Consider the following 15836-nt stretch of genomic DNA (forward strand, 5'->3'; position numbering starts at 1 on the left):
ACACGGATAGCTTAAAATGTGTACAGATAACACGCCACTTGGCTTAAGAAAGTCGGCGTGTATATAACAAAGTCAAGATGTCATGTTGGCATGGAATCAACCGAAATGTCACGTGTGTCCCAGCGCTGAGCGTAAAAATGGATCCCACAATCGATTTTCTTCGTTGCCAATTCCAATAAGGTTTTACAAACAAGATAAAAGGCTGCATTACTTTTAGTTTTAACAAAAACCAAGAAATTGAGGAATTTGGATATTTTGCAGCAAAGTTCAGTTTTCTTTATATTAGAGCAAAGATTCAGTCAAGACTACATCTTAGCCAGATGTAAAATCTACAAGTCATCCAAATTAAAACGACAAAATACATTGTTTGTCCATGCCCTCTAAAAAATGCTTCCCTCATGCTATCCTCCTCCATCTTGCTCTTATCTTGTCATTTGTCTTTCCCTCCCTATCATGTCAGCCCTACACTACATGGAGAGGCCGAGTAAGTGAGAGGGACAAAGAGGGCAAGAAGTTTGTTTTTCCGGAGAAGACCACATTCCCAGGCCTTTACCATTCCTCTTTCTATTAATAGAGCACACACACACACATCCAAACCAAACACAAGCTCTTCGTTCACAATAGTTACTGTGAAAAAACACAAGCAGAGTCCCATCTCTTTATGCTGTGGTCCTTAATGCAAACCAATACCGTTACAATTATCTCAGACAAGAAAGAGACAGAGAGACAGATATGAAGGCACCAGACTCACATGTGTTTAACATGATTGACACAAAGCCCTGTCCCTTGTCTTCTTCTATTGCCCATCATCACCGTCATTTAACCTGGGCCTCAAGGCTGATCTCGGATTTATTTTGCACATTTATCTTACCCATGTCGAGCCTCTCACGCTGACAGTCAACTCACATTATTTCCTACCTCACCAGTATACTTAAAGGGTCAGTGTGAGACACCCAAAAAGACAGTCAGTCAGACAAAGCGTACCAGACTGCAGCCTGTCCTTTGGAAGATAAGATGCGGTCCTGTAACTCTCCGCTGGGTTAATGCTTGAAAGTTTAGCTGCCAGAGAGGTGAGACAGAGGGGAGGGATGAGGGGTCAAACGGTCTGGTGTTGCCCCCGGAGGCTGCTCACCAACTGCTATTAGGGGAGTTTTTTAGAGCTCAGTACCTAAGGTGGTTGTTAGATTTATGGTGTACATTGTGCACAACTTGTTCGCCATCCCACTCACTTTGCGGTGTTAACCAGAAGATACCACTAAACAGAGGCTAAATGTTTTGGCGAATAGAGTTTTTTAGTTTTTTTCTGGATTTGTAGTTTAACTCGTACCTGTGAAATGTAGTCTTATGTGTTTGGTACCTGACACCATATAACTTTGCACAATTATAGACTAAGTTGCTGAGGATGAACATCCTCAGCTACATTTCCCTAACAATACACAATATCTCATTATCCAAAAAGAAAAACAATGATAATCAAAGGCAGGACTCTTTGCACACAAATAGTTGCTTTTAAGATGTACAACAGGGCTTTAGCTTTGTTTTACTGTTATCTGACACATATTGAAAAGTTTATGTTAAGTGCACATTTAGGTAGACAGTAGACAATCCCCAGCCACCTATTAGAAAGCAACCAGTGTTTATCACCTTAGTTTAGAAAAATTTAAAATGTTTAGTGAAACATAGTTATTATACTAATGAATCAAGAGTGTATCACTTTTTGAAATATTACTTAAAATTCAAAATTGAAACTCAAAGTAATAACTGCTGTCAGCTGTCAGACTAGCATATCTTGTCAACATGTAACATCCTTCTTAAAGAACTGGAAACTCTCAGATGATGTTATAAAAATCACATTTCTTTAATTAACAAGTGTTACATTATGAGAGGCGAATTGCTGATTACGGATGCAAGAACTACACCGATTGATAATCTAATTTAAGCCGATGATGCAAGAATAACATTGATTGATTATATAATAACTCATAAGAACCGATTAGAGCTGGGCAAAATATTCATATTATATCCATATTGTGATATGAGACTAGATATCATCTTAGATTTTGGATATTGTAACATCGTTGTATGGCATTAGTGTTTTTTTCCCTGGTTTTAAAGGCTGCATTCCAGTAAAAGGATGTCATTTTCTGAATTTACCAGACTGGTGTAACTGTTCTATTATTTGCTTTTACCCACTTAGTCATTATAGCCACATTACTGATGATTAATTATCAAAAATATTTTGTGAAATCCCCAATAGTCGACACTACAATATTGTTGCGGTGTATGGAGGTATTTGGTCAAAAATATGATGATAGTAAATATTCTCCATATTGCCCAGCCCTAGAACCGATTATCTGCTATCTAAAATGATGAGGAAAATTGTAATTACATTAAGAAGCAAAATAGTTGTACAAGAGATAACTCAGATTAGACAGATAGTCTAGCAAGCGGTCTCAATTTACCCCGCAGAGATCTGACGAGCAGTAAAAACTAGTCCTCATAAATCCACCGAATTTAAAATTCCAACACAAAGAAAGCATGAGGAAACTTTCCTGCGGCCCCGGAAGTATAAAGGCAAGGATGTAGACTAGGTTGTACCGTACATCATTGTCAATACTGTCCCACACCATAACTTACTGTAACAAGTTACCACTTTTACTGGAGTAGCTTCCAAATAATTGTAACTACGAGTATCTCTTCAGGAGGTCAGATAACATTCTACTACATGTTAAAAATCTAAATTTAGTCACTAGACATAAAAAAATGTCCCAATTTGCATTATTCACAGTTAGTATGTTATCAAATTACCACAAATTAGGGGTATAAGAAAAGAAGAAAAAAACACAGACATTGCTGGGGCTGCTGCTGATGCATTGTGTGAACGCATGCGTAGTTTGGTGAAATCTTTTCCCCAAGAGGTGTTTATATTTCGGCCAGCCAGGCTTTGACAGACACACACAAGCACATATGTACACACCACACACATACACGCACTGGGTCCAGGGAGTCTTTTATGGCTGAAGGGCTGTTCACTCTGTCAATAAGATCCAGATGTGAGCTCAGCGGGAGAGGGGATAAAAATAGAATGAGAAAAGTGAGGGAGACAGACAGAGAAAGACGTAGACAGGGTCAGAAAGAAAGCACGAGAGAGTCAAAACAATGATCGTCGAAACAATGTGTGAAAAGTTGGGTGTGAACATACAGTATGAGAGCAGACAAACTGATGAGGTGAACAGAAAGGTGGGGAAGAGACGTGTTTTATTGTGCTCACAATGTTCTCACTTTCTTCTTCTCTTTAACAGAAAAACTAGCCCTTCTGATGTCATCACATTCCTAAGGCAACATACACACACACACCCGTCCCACACACACGGTTGCCATGGGCAAAAAATAATACACATAGGGGCGCAATTATCTTTCTCAAGCCAAAAAAAAAAAAAAAGTCCACAGCTCCATCACTGTCTATCCTAAAAACAGTGTCAGTTGCTTAAAAAAGTTACCCGGTCGTTTGCTTGGAGTGTGTGTGCGTGAGAGAGAGAGAGAAAGAGTGAGTGTGAGTGTGAGTGTGAGTGTGTGTGTGTGTGACGGTCAAAAATGCCTCCCCCAAACCGACTTCCTGGCCTGCCCTCTCAATGAAGACAATTATGGTTCCTACAAGAAGGATAACACAGAAGAAATAGCTCCTTAAAAGGCAGGATCCAGGTCGATTTCACCTCTCCACACATTTTGTAAATTATATACCGATACTCGCGCGGTTTTCAGATATAAATAATCGGTTATCTGTCTGCATGAAGGAGTACAGAGCAGTAGGTATTTATTATAATGATGGCAGTTTTGCCTTATTAGAAATCAAACAGTGACATAGATCATAGGCTGGCTTTCAAAGGCTCACGATATGGTTTTCTACTGAGACAGAATTATGCTGCTGAAACAGCCTTTACTTTCACATTATGGTTGTATGACTTGCCAGATCCCTTTACTGCAATAGATCAATGTTGGAAGACATCTGGGGTCTTCAAAACACAAAAGTTTCAAACTGTAATAGATAATAAAGAAAGCTGCACTCATTTGGACAAAGCAAAAAACAAAGTCTTTTAGAGATTTGTAGGCCAGTTTAAGAAGGACGTCATTTTTCCACAAGGAGCCACAAAAATAGCAATACAACTATTACCAGAAGTTTGGCATTGGTGAGACTAACAACTATACAGGTTGTTAAATAATGTAAAAAATAACATCACTTCAATCTCCATATTTCTATGACTGACATGACAAACTTGACATCAAAAGCCCCTAGCAATAACTAATGCAGCTACCCATAAGACCTCTCTGGGTTAGTTTGCAGAAATGTTTTTGTCCATGTTAAAAGGTCCAATATGTAATATATTTACTTTATTAAATCCAAAAAATGACCCCAATGTGTCATCAGATATTTAAAAAAACATGCTCAGTTTACATACCATCTTTCAGACAACAACAATGCTAATGCCAGAATTTTCTTTTTTTTGAAATTTCCTAGCGCGCTACAGCTATAACTTTGGTACAGCCATGAAAGAATCAAACAAACAAAAAGGATCAACAGATTCTACTCGACCTAAAAAAATGAAATGATACGTTTCTAACAGTTGCGTGACCAGAGATGTAACAAACCCCTGGTATATATTGGAGATGCATTTGAAAAATGAAGACAGCTTAGAGCCCAAAAGGACTCCAAGTTGGCTAACCTCCTCCTTAACAGGTAAGCAATTAGCTTAAGGCTAAATGATGAGGGCTAAAGCAAACAGGCATTTTATGTAATTTCAACATTTGTGTATTTCCTCTGAATTATATAGCCATAGTACCTGAGTTGGATACTTGCAAAAAAAATTGAGTGTAATGTAAAGTGATCCCAACTGGTCCTGGCTAACGCCGCCATGCTAACCCTGCTAACTGCTAATGTTACCAGAGGACCAGGCAAGCGGGCCACGGCTGTTTATAACATGTGGCCTGTTCAGCGGCCGTAGCCAACAACGATATATTATTTTAAAAAGAGAGGTGGCTGTAAACCGGAAAGAGAGGACCGTGAGTAAGCAGTGCATTTAGCAATTGTTGCAATAATTCTAACCCAATAAAGTGTGCTTAGTCGGGTGGAGAGGACGGCAAGGTGGGGTTATTTTTAATGATTTTCATTGTAATTCTAAGCCGAGGATGTGTGTCTGTTCGTGGGGTGGAGTGGACGACGAGGTTTTTGTGTTTTAGCGGTTCCTACTCTAATTCTAAGGTGAACAACTGTCCCTGTCAGTTGGGTACAGAGCTCTGCGTGAGCACGGGCTTTTTTGAATGTCAATTCTGCCTGTGCCCAACGTTAGCTACTCCGCTGTGCTGTGAAGTAATGTCTGGCTATTTGAGACAAGCGTCTAGCAACATTATTGTGGAGGCTGCAGTCTCAGCCTGGCAACCTCTGTTAACTTTGAGTCTGGGGAGGAGGGGGGAGGGGGGGGGGAAGACAACTCTCTCCAGTATTTTAAATTTTTGTACTGTATTTTAAAACAGCTGTCATTATTACATATTGCAACTTAAAAGAACCATAATTCCAGCATGAGCTTGATGTCTGATTGAATAGTGAAGTGAAAAAAATTATCAGGCTGATTGCCAGAGAGGCCTGTTAAAACACAAGGTCAAATAATGTAAAAATATCCTAATCAGAAAAGAGAAAGTTTTGTCATTCATGTGGTAATAACTTAATAACCTAAGAGGAAAAAAACACAATTGTTTTTTTGACAGAACAAAGGAAAGTGCAAACAAAGGATTGTTGTTGAAAGCAACATGATGGCAACAAGGATGCACTACTCCTTTCAAGCCACAAAAAATGGTTTGAAACTTCAAGGTCATATTCTGAACTATTTTTAGGAATATGGCATCTTCTTATCGCGAGTGTTTTGTTTGCTCAGCATTCATTCACAACCTTGTAAGTTCTCAGTGACGGTGTTAGCTGCACTGAAATGATAAATGTTCACTAACTTAATAACAAAATGTAACAACAGGCATGTGTCCGAGATGACGTGCAACAAAATGACAATGCATGATATAGTGAGTATATAAAAGGTGTCATACCCACTGTTGCCATTTTGTCGGGTTTGGGCCCTCAGACTTTACCACAAGTATGTTTTTAATGGCCCTTAATTGCAAAAATTCTAGCCGTTTATATTACACGGGAGATCAGTTACCAAGATTTAGTCGTCTTCTGACAATCTTGAGTAAATAATGGGCTCCAGTGAAGTTTAATGCAAATGGCATCTCTGTAGCACACTGTGTGAACCTGAAATAATTTCTCTCCTCCTTCCACAATAACAAATCAGAACCATACAATTGAAATACCAACTGGTGAATTAAATGTTTGAAGGGGGTAAAAGTCAAGGCCTGACTGAAAAAAGGAGCCTATTGAGGAGTGAAGAAGGACTACATTGTTTCAGGAAAGACCTGATTACCCACAATCCCCTTGCTGTCACTGGGTGATGGGAGCTTTGTGTGAGCCCTTCAAACATACTTTCGGAGGAACACACAGACACACACAAACACGCAGACACACACACACACAATCTTCAGTCATCATCGCCTTACTGATTACTGCTGTTATATTTTGTAAGAGACAGTGGAGGGACAGCAGGTATGCACGCACGGCCACACGCTCGCACGCCCACACACACAAACACACACTCTCTCTCTCTTGGTTGAGGTAAGGTCAACATATTTCCTGGCTGACTCACAGTTTTGTGAAAACTCATCATGGGACAAAATGTTTTACTTAAGTACAAAGGTTGGCGGTGGCCAGAGTAATCAAGCCTCTCTCAAACGACACAGGGGCAGGGAAGGGAAACGGGTCACTCTTTTGGAGTTTTGGGAATTTAAAAACAAGAAAGGATCGTGGATTGTTATAATACATAATTTTAACAAATTGAAATGTAGGGATCTATTTTTAAATGATCTGCTTTATTCTAAAAAGAGAATACAATATTTCATCCTACAAATTATCCTCACAAAGTCAGAGAAATGTAAGTTGATAGTGGTGGCTCGGTGGTTAGCACTGCGTGGCTTTCCTCCCATCATTAAGACATGAATTCTGGGTTTTCTAGGACTAAAGTTGAAAATGAGCCGACTGGCTAACACCGGCGCATATGCAGAAATGTTGCTTAATGTGAATTGTCCTAATAAATAACTAAAAACAATGATTATATCTGTCTAGTGCAGAGAAGACCTATAAAAAGGTTAATAATTATAATGAACACTTACAACAATAAACAGTTAGTCAATGCCAAATGGGGGGCAATATGGAGATCCCCAACACTGTCCCCAGATTGGGTATCTTACAAACTGTGTGTGGCTAGAAGAAAAAAAGAAGAAAATATTTGCCTTAATGTCCTCTGCTAAGGCAGTCATCCATGGTAAGTGCATTCTCAACTCAAAGTTATTAGTCTTGGAATTAGTTAGGGAAGACAGCGTAAAAAATAAACACTGGAAATACTAAAGTGATGACTATGAATGAACTCTTATCAACCACTGTAGCTTTTATGAGAGCGTTGGTTTGTCTTCTTTGCACAATCTCAGGTTGGAGCATTGGTATATTTTTCTTTTTAAGGCTATTTGCTATTTGTTACTTATGTTCCCTCCTGAATCCTAAAGTCACTACCAGACATGTAATCTTCGGTCAAATGGGCCAATCATGTGTGACCTTCCCCGAATGTGAAAAAGCCTTTTTCACTGTGTGAAAAATATATTACACGCACACAAAAAAGATATATTACAAATTGTAAGGGAAAAAGCCAAAAAGCATAATATGAGAACTTTAAGAAATAATAATAAGAAAACAGGCACTAAGTGTTTTGTTTAAGTTTTCACTCATCTCAATGAAATCCATACTCTGCAGGGTAACAAACCAAAAAAATCAAATTCACTATATGAATATTTTGCTTTTGACAAATGTATTCCTTTAGCAAAAACCCATTCTGAGCCACGAGGGGTAGGGAAACTTTACATTGCCCTACAGTGGTGTCATGTAAGTGCTATGTATGATGTAATGGCACCATGTGGGAGCAGAATGGTAAAATCCAAAAGATAGGGGCGATGTTACTGTCCAGTTAATTTGATGACAGCAGCGCAGAGCTAAACATTACTGGACTTTTTAAAACTCTGATCACACACACACACACACACACACACACACACACACACACACACACACACACACACACACACACACACACACACACACACACACACACACACACACACACACACACACACACACACACACACACACACAAACACACACACACACACACACACAGGATCATCATCACCACCTGCCTGTGAGGCTGCTTTTGCCTTAGCGGCTCCCGTCTCTCTTCTCCAATCATGCTGCTCCTCCTCCCCCTGCGCCTTGATCCGAGATCCCAGCAGCCACTCGGGAACAACACTCCGACATTTTCTGTTTCTCCCAATCCCATTTTCGCAAAACTTTCTCAACTGACAACTAGAGCATGATCCAAAGCGGCGGACTGATGCCATAAGACAGATGAAGGAGAGGGTGAGAAGAAGACAAGAACCGAAAAAGAGGAGGGAGGAAGAAGCAGAGTGTTTCTGCTGTCATGTTTCTGTGGGTGACAAAAGACAAGCGAGAGTATAGGGATCAACAGCCCATTCAACCCACAGTTCGACCAATATCTAAACCCTATATGAGAAAAAGCGTGTGTGTGTGTGTGTGTGTGTGTGTGTGTGTGTCCGACCACGCTGTAAACTATGCTATGCTACACGTTGCACTGGTGACACAGTTGTACCATTGTGTGTGACTGGGGGAAGACACAGGAAACACATCCATGACAAATCACTCATGTAGAGATATGCGCATACACAAAATCTTATATATATATATACATATGCATAATAATGGGACTTTAGATTGTTCATTCTCTGCTTTTTGAATGCGTCAGTGACAGTGTTATAATGATTCCTGACTGTGTCCAAAATCTCATCCCCTTTCACACATTCACAGTATAATACTCAAAAGCTTTCTCTAAAATAAGCAATAAATTGAGGAATTGAGACATGCGACTGATGTGATTATGTCATAATTTTGCACCATCACTGACAGGTGTAGTGACATGAGATTTTTAGTAAGAGACTTCTTATCCATATAAGTGTTTAGTGCCTTAAATAGGGAGTGACTTCAGACACAGGATATAGTGTTTTCAACCTATTGAAAATAAAAAATAAATGTTGCTGTTAACAACCAGAATCACACTTGTCATGGTCCACAGAGTCCCATCTCAGAGGGAAGTAACAGTAACATGAATTAAACATGAAGTAAATTTTACTAAGCTATTTGAAAAGATAAACATTTTGCACAGTTACACGTCATTCACTGGCTAACAGCAGAGTCATCTCTGTGTTCTCAGGGTCCTATGTCTGTTGGCATTAACTCACATTGTAAGAGATTGGTGGGGGGAGTTGAAATGCTAAATGAAAAAAAAGGATATGGAAAGTTTCCAAAGTCAAGGAACCTATCTTGCCCACAAATTGGAAGATGTAGGTTTCAAGGAGTACCATCAGTAGGGTATAATCCGTAGATTGGTGATCTCCACACATTGAAACTGGGAAACATACAGTGAACATTTGAGACAGCAAAAAAACATTGCTGCGAACCTTAAACCCTTTTGAAGGCTCTACATAATGTGTCATATTAAGAGGATATTAAGCTGGGGAACATAGGACCCTGGGAATGTGCTCCCTTAACAGCTAGCAACTACCTTGTTAGCTGGGGTTAGCTTCATAGTGTCTACAACAGCTTTTCTATCCCTAGCTCTATCCCTAGATAACTATTTTTTGGCAAAAGGCAGCATCAGTTACTGATATCAATACTTGGGAATTACCTGTAACAAGCCACCTCCCAGGCTCTGGGTATTACCTGACACTAACAGAAAACAGCAGCAGATGGGGCCAAGCTAACAGAATCATTTTAGTACTGCAATACACAATAAAAACAAGTATCCATAACATGAGGAAATTTAGGTCTTTAACTTATTTCCAATGCTTGACTATGACTTTAAAGTCACCCCAGAGGGGCTAATTCATGCCTATTTATTAGCTAGCTTACAGGCTATGAGCTAAAGCTAGTGTGGACAGGATACATTTTCTACTATGGCTCCTCGTGTCCATGCATTGTTTAAGTAACACCACACATGCCGCAACAACCAAGTGAGGGTTGCAACTGTTGATTATTTTATTAGATGAAGCGATTAACTGTTCAATTAAATATCAAAACACTTCAAAAAATAATATTCATCAAGTTCCCAGACCCCACTGTGACATATTCAAATGACTTTTTTAGTGTTTTTTAAACCACTAAAAGGTTTTTTGTGATTCAATATTTGTATTATTCTATTAACAAACAATGCATTGAGAAAAAGGAATGCATCCCAAGACCAAAAAAAACAGGAAAGACGGAAAATAGAAAATAACAACACAAAAGTAAGGAGGGAGTCTGCAGCTTACCAATAAGACATACAAAAACAGACTTACACAAACACACAAAATACATTGACAGAGAGATGGACATAAGACATACAGGAACAAACATGCAAAGAAAGAAGTAAGGAGGCTAAAGCACAAGTCTAGAGCGCCACTAAAGGTTTGTTATTATTTAGGCTATTAAAAAATAAATTATTGATCACTCATCCAAATGGTTGCCTTTGGGATTTTAAATCAATTGGCTGAACAATTAATCAAAAAGAAGTTTCTGACAATAATGTAACATTATGTGTCACAGCAGTGTGCTGTGCAGCAATGACTGTAAAACGTATACAGACATGAGCTTCTGGCTGGTAAGTACTCTGCTGCTTACCAGACTATTAAATTAAGTGTTGACAGGAAAAACCAATGGATCTAATTTGTGAGTTGTTATCCCTTTTTTTCTTCTATGCATGTGTAATGGATTTTGCTGTTGCGGCATGTAAAGTATTCCAGTAAACCTTAAGCAATTCCACTTAGGACATGGCAGCCAACAGTGGTGCCCTGCATTTGGTGAATCACCTGCAAACTGCAAACTAAAATTCTCACATTAGATATCTTTGTGGCCACGTGTACCACAGATGTATGACTCAGACTGAAAACTACAGGGAAGACTTACATGGCTGAGAGAAACCCTGCCAAAGATAGAACTTACTGTATCTATGGCAAACACGCAAACAATCTTTAACAGACGGCCCCGTTTTCAAACCAGTGTAAGAACCATGTGAAACCATTATTTATCGTCCATTATTCATGTCACACATACACACAAACTAGTATAGAAATCTGCCTGTGCAAAAGCTCTGCTAGAAAGTGCAGCTTCAGAGGATGCTTTCCTTACATAAGCAAAGTGCTCTGTAATTACACTGGGTGGATCCACACAGACAGAGAGAGTTAGAAAGAGCCATTCTGAAGGGAGCGACTGGGACCAGAAATAAGGACAACAACGAGGAGGTAAAATATAGCAAACAGCCCCAATAGTCACACTTTTTTCATACTGTTTTAAACTGCCATGCCTTTCCACTGGCGAGCCATCATGTATTCAAAGGCAGGGAATATTCTTAAAGAAAAAAGTTCAAGATTTCCAAAGCATATTGCAACTGTCGCCAAACAAGGGTAACGACACCCAGAATGGTTTTACCCACAAAGTTTTATTTTCCCCACTGTGAAAAACCAGATGGAGTCTCATGTTAGTTAAAAGGAACAGTTCAACATGCTTGAATAGATGAGAAGAGCTCAACCACTTATATCTGTATGCTATGTAGCTGGGGCCAGCAGAGAATTGGAGTAGCTTTGCACAAAGAATAGAAAAGGGATAAACTGTTAGCCTGGCTCTCAAGAGTCAACTCAAAAGTTAACAAAATCTGTCTACCAGCACTTCTAAAGCTGAAGAATTGACACATTAATTCTCATTTGTTCAATTTGCACAGGAAACAATACACTGGACTCTTCCTCAACAAGGAGCCTTTGATTTCCGCTGGCTGCACAAATGTGAACCACAAACAAACCTATGTATACACACAGTTGGCTACGGCTATTTATCCAAATCACTCCAGCATCTCTTAGATTGGCAGCCCTGTCAAACCAAATAGGTCTAATATTACACACACCCCCCCCCCCCAAACACAGACAGACACACTCACTCCCACTCAAAGGAACGCAAAACATTTTTGTTGTGCCTGTCCCAAAAGCAATATTGAGTGTGTGAGACACAGAGACAGGCAAACCTCTGAGTGTGTGTGTATGTGTAAAGTCAAGATGGCTAGAAGTACATGTCGCTCTCTCTCTCTCTCTCTCTCTCTCAAATATCTCTTCTTTCTTAGGAACTTAACCACAAAGGAACAGAGATCATAGCAAACACATATGCGTGTTACGTTCAATCTACTCGACCAGTTAGATCTACATAAATGCCATTGCTATTTCTAAACAGGATCACACCATGCTCCCAGTACAGTGATCCATCCTTTTAAGCTGGGACAGTATTTTGCCTCCACTGGCATAAGTCAACTCCAAAATGTCTGACATGAGAGGCTGCCTATGTGCCATTGAAGCCACAGATATCAGCAGTGTGGCCTTTTCATCTTCCGATTCATCCCACCTCCTCCTTCCCATCAGCTGAGTCATGGAGACCTTCAACCAGAACGAACCACATCCACATCCTTTTATCCCTCCTTCACCTTTACCTCCCTCAGCATCCCTCACCTTTTGGACGTCACTAAACCTGTGTTGACCTTTGCATGTTAAAAAGAACCCCAAACACCCACACTATATCCTTTATGTGTGTGTGTGTCCTTTAACTTTACTTTTAAGTCTGCATTTTTTATTTATTATTGATAGCTTTTATCTACAAAGTAGAGGTCCATTAATAGCCCTGGAATAAATTGTATTCAATTTGAGAGGAGCCTGGTGTGTGATTCAGCACCCATCCCATGTGCATGTCTTTTTATTGTTTCTTTTCAGGGATGATTTATTTAACAAATTAAAAGTTCTCTGGCAGCGTAAAAGCTCCTTTTGATTACTGTTGTGCAATGTGTTTATAATACCAAGCCTATAATCTTTCTACACATGCCCACCCATGGCATCCTTTTATTTACCAAGTATTTTACCATGAGTGACATTTAATCACTGACATAAGACAATAAACTAATGTAATTACTGCCACCAATGGACAAAAACAATTGCTGGAGCGATCTCTATGTGCTGAAACGTGAGTATTTTACCTTTTTGGCTTTGCACCAATAAGGAATGTCACAAAGTCCCTTTGCCTTAAAAGCTCCCTGAAACATTCTGCTGTGACAACGTGGGTTTTTGTGGTTTTGGCTGCTCAAGTGCATTTGTGATTCAATGTTGACTAACCCTGAACAAATCCAAACATCTATGGTGATAGCTCACTTTAAAGTCCATCATCTCTGTTAAAGTGAGGTATTAATCCCCCGGTTTCCCTCTAGTGTGTTCCCAATAATGTGTCATAAACGCTCAATTATTCAAACATGTGAGCCAAGAGCACACCAGCTGACTGCTTGAGTATCTCTACCTTGACTGCTTCTCAACAGCACAAATCACATCTGGGCAGGAGTGGGGAATGGAACAGGGGAGTGAAAGAAAAAAGGCCGGGCAGAGGGAAAGTATGTGATTCCACGTGGGTGGCCTGATAAAACTATGTCAGTCATAAATCTGAAGCTGTAAACACTGTGCTCTTAGACCTAATGCATGCAGAGCAAAGCACAAACCAATCTGTCTGTCTTGTTTCTCTCTGGGTTTCTATTTCCCACTCTGTTTCTCCCATTAGCACTCCAGCTAGCATCTTCTTTAAACATGTTCTGGCCTCAGTAATGCATGACTTTTGAGAAATTATTTTATGTGAGTCACTTTCTAAGACAGAAAAAAAGATTGTGGCACAAACAGCTGACCTATGTTTATTTCAAAATAGAAACACCTATTACCATGCCCAACAATTGGTAGGCTACTGAATGACCAGATTCGACTTATATGTTAATATATATGTTGCTAATTTTGGATGGTTTTATTTTGCACTTTGACAACGTTTAACATTGATGCATTTCAGAAATTTGGCTTGTTAAATCACAGGGCAGGATTTTAGAGAAAGATGTATTGTATATAAAAATATTTGAAACAAGATTCTGGTATAACTCATTTACAGATGACTTCGTCAGAGTTTTTTTTAATTTATGTTAACAAGCAAATTTCTTTTGCAAATCTGCCCCACATAATAATAATAATAATAATAATAATAATAATAATAACAAATTGAATTTGTATAGCGCTTTTCCCAAGCTCAAAGTCGCTTAACAGAGTAGAAAAAAAAAAAAAAAAAACTAAGGATAGGCACAACATGCACTTTAAAAGTTATAGATGTTGTTCTAGTGAAGAAAGAAAGGTAAACATGAGTCTAAATGTATGCCATATGGTTTTGAATACTTGAGAAAATCCCAACATATTGACAATGGCTATCGCGATATTGATTTTGTACATACCTCAGTTTCAATTGAAAACTAGACTTTTTCTATCATTAAATGCCATTACCTCTCCTCCCCTCACTACCTGCCACCATAACCATTTCATTCTCCAGCTCTCTCGGTTCTATTTTAATCCTGTAGCTTTTTTTCCAGCAAGCGTTTCCTTCCAATTCTTTTTTTTCCCTCCATCTGTCTCTCTCTCCCTCTACCTGACATTTGGCTCGGCAGCCTGCCTCACACCAAGACAAACGTTATGACCTCACTCCACTGAAATGTTACAGAGACGCAGAGAGAGACCGCAAAGAGCAGAACAGGATAACATGGAAGAGGAATGCTAGATAATTAATATTAAAAAAAGACGATAGGAGATAGGGTATGAGCTCAAAATGCTACATACTGATATAGTATTCCAGACTTTGACTGGACCAACATGTGGATGCATAACAAAGGAGAAAAAGTGAAAATGGGACAAAGGGGCTAGTGAAGGAGGGCAGATCAGAACCAGACAAAGAAATCATTTTGTTGTCAGAAAGTGGGCAATGTGCCGTGGGTGAAACAAGCCACACTCCAGTATCCAGAAAAGGAAAAAAAATAGTTAGAGCCCTTTCTTTCTTAGAACTTGTCTGTGCCCTATTTTAGCTTGGCATGGTTGTTTTTAAATTCAGTCCAAATCCATCAAACACACCGTGCACCATAGCTGCAGGTCAAGGCTCTAAACACTGCATGTTGGCAACACTCTGGGCTCAAACCGTTTGAACGAGCCATTGATATCTTCCAGACAAACAATATGCACATGCACACATACACAGTAAGAGGAAGCCAGTTCATAATACACACGCAACACAATGCAGTGTGCATATACACACACACACCGGCCGGTAATTCTGGACATCATCAAACACTTCAGTAACCACAACAACTTCCCATTTTACTAAACCCATTTCCTGCCTGGTAAGGTCACTCGCCAATTACTGCTACTGTCACTACGGCAACGAGGAAGGACAAGGGAGTAAAACAATAAATCAAAAACTAATGAAGACCAAGGCAATGGATGGAAACACTATCAATGGGAAGCAAAGTACCTTTCTGAGAAAATATCAAAGTCAAGTAGCAAAAAGAAAAAGAAAAAGGTTTTTTTTGCTAATAAAAACATGGTTCACATTACTGAAACATACAGATTGACAAATCACAAGTGACTACAGGCAACAGTGGTCCCGACCATAGAGGAGCAAAATCATCATGACATGATGTAAGCTAAGCCCTGGATGATATGTCTGCAACCTTCTGTCCTGAGCTCAGACAGGATGGTAATCCCAATGT

At 39.4% G+C, this 15836-nt stretch overlaps 1 protein-coding gene and 1 long non-coding RNA gene across 3 annotated transcripts in view; one reads left to right on the top strand and one right to left on the bottom strand.

Annotated features, from left to right (window-relative positions):
• Positions 1 to 15836, bottom strand: part of LOC117942249 (rho guanine nucleotide exchange factor 17-like) — a 61022-nt gene that overhangs the window by 38182 nt on the left and 7004 nt on the right. The window lies entirely within an intron of this gene.
• LOC117942255 lies at positions 2232 to 9750 on the top strand. Its single transcript, XR_004656101.1, has 3 exons — positions 2232 to 2241; positions 3091 to 3094; positions 9693 to 9750. It is a non-coding gene; the product is annotated as an uncharacterized LOC117942255 (long non-coding RNA).

This window comes from Etheostoma cragini, chromosome 3 (assembly GCF_013103735.1).
Source record: "Etheostoma cragini isolate CJK2018 chromosome 3, CSU_Ecrag_1.0, whole genome shotgun sequence".
In the NCBI taxonomy this organism is placed as follows: domain Eukaryota; kingdom Metazoa; phylum Chordata; class Actinopteri; order Perciformes; family Percidae; genus Etheostoma; species Etheostoma cragini.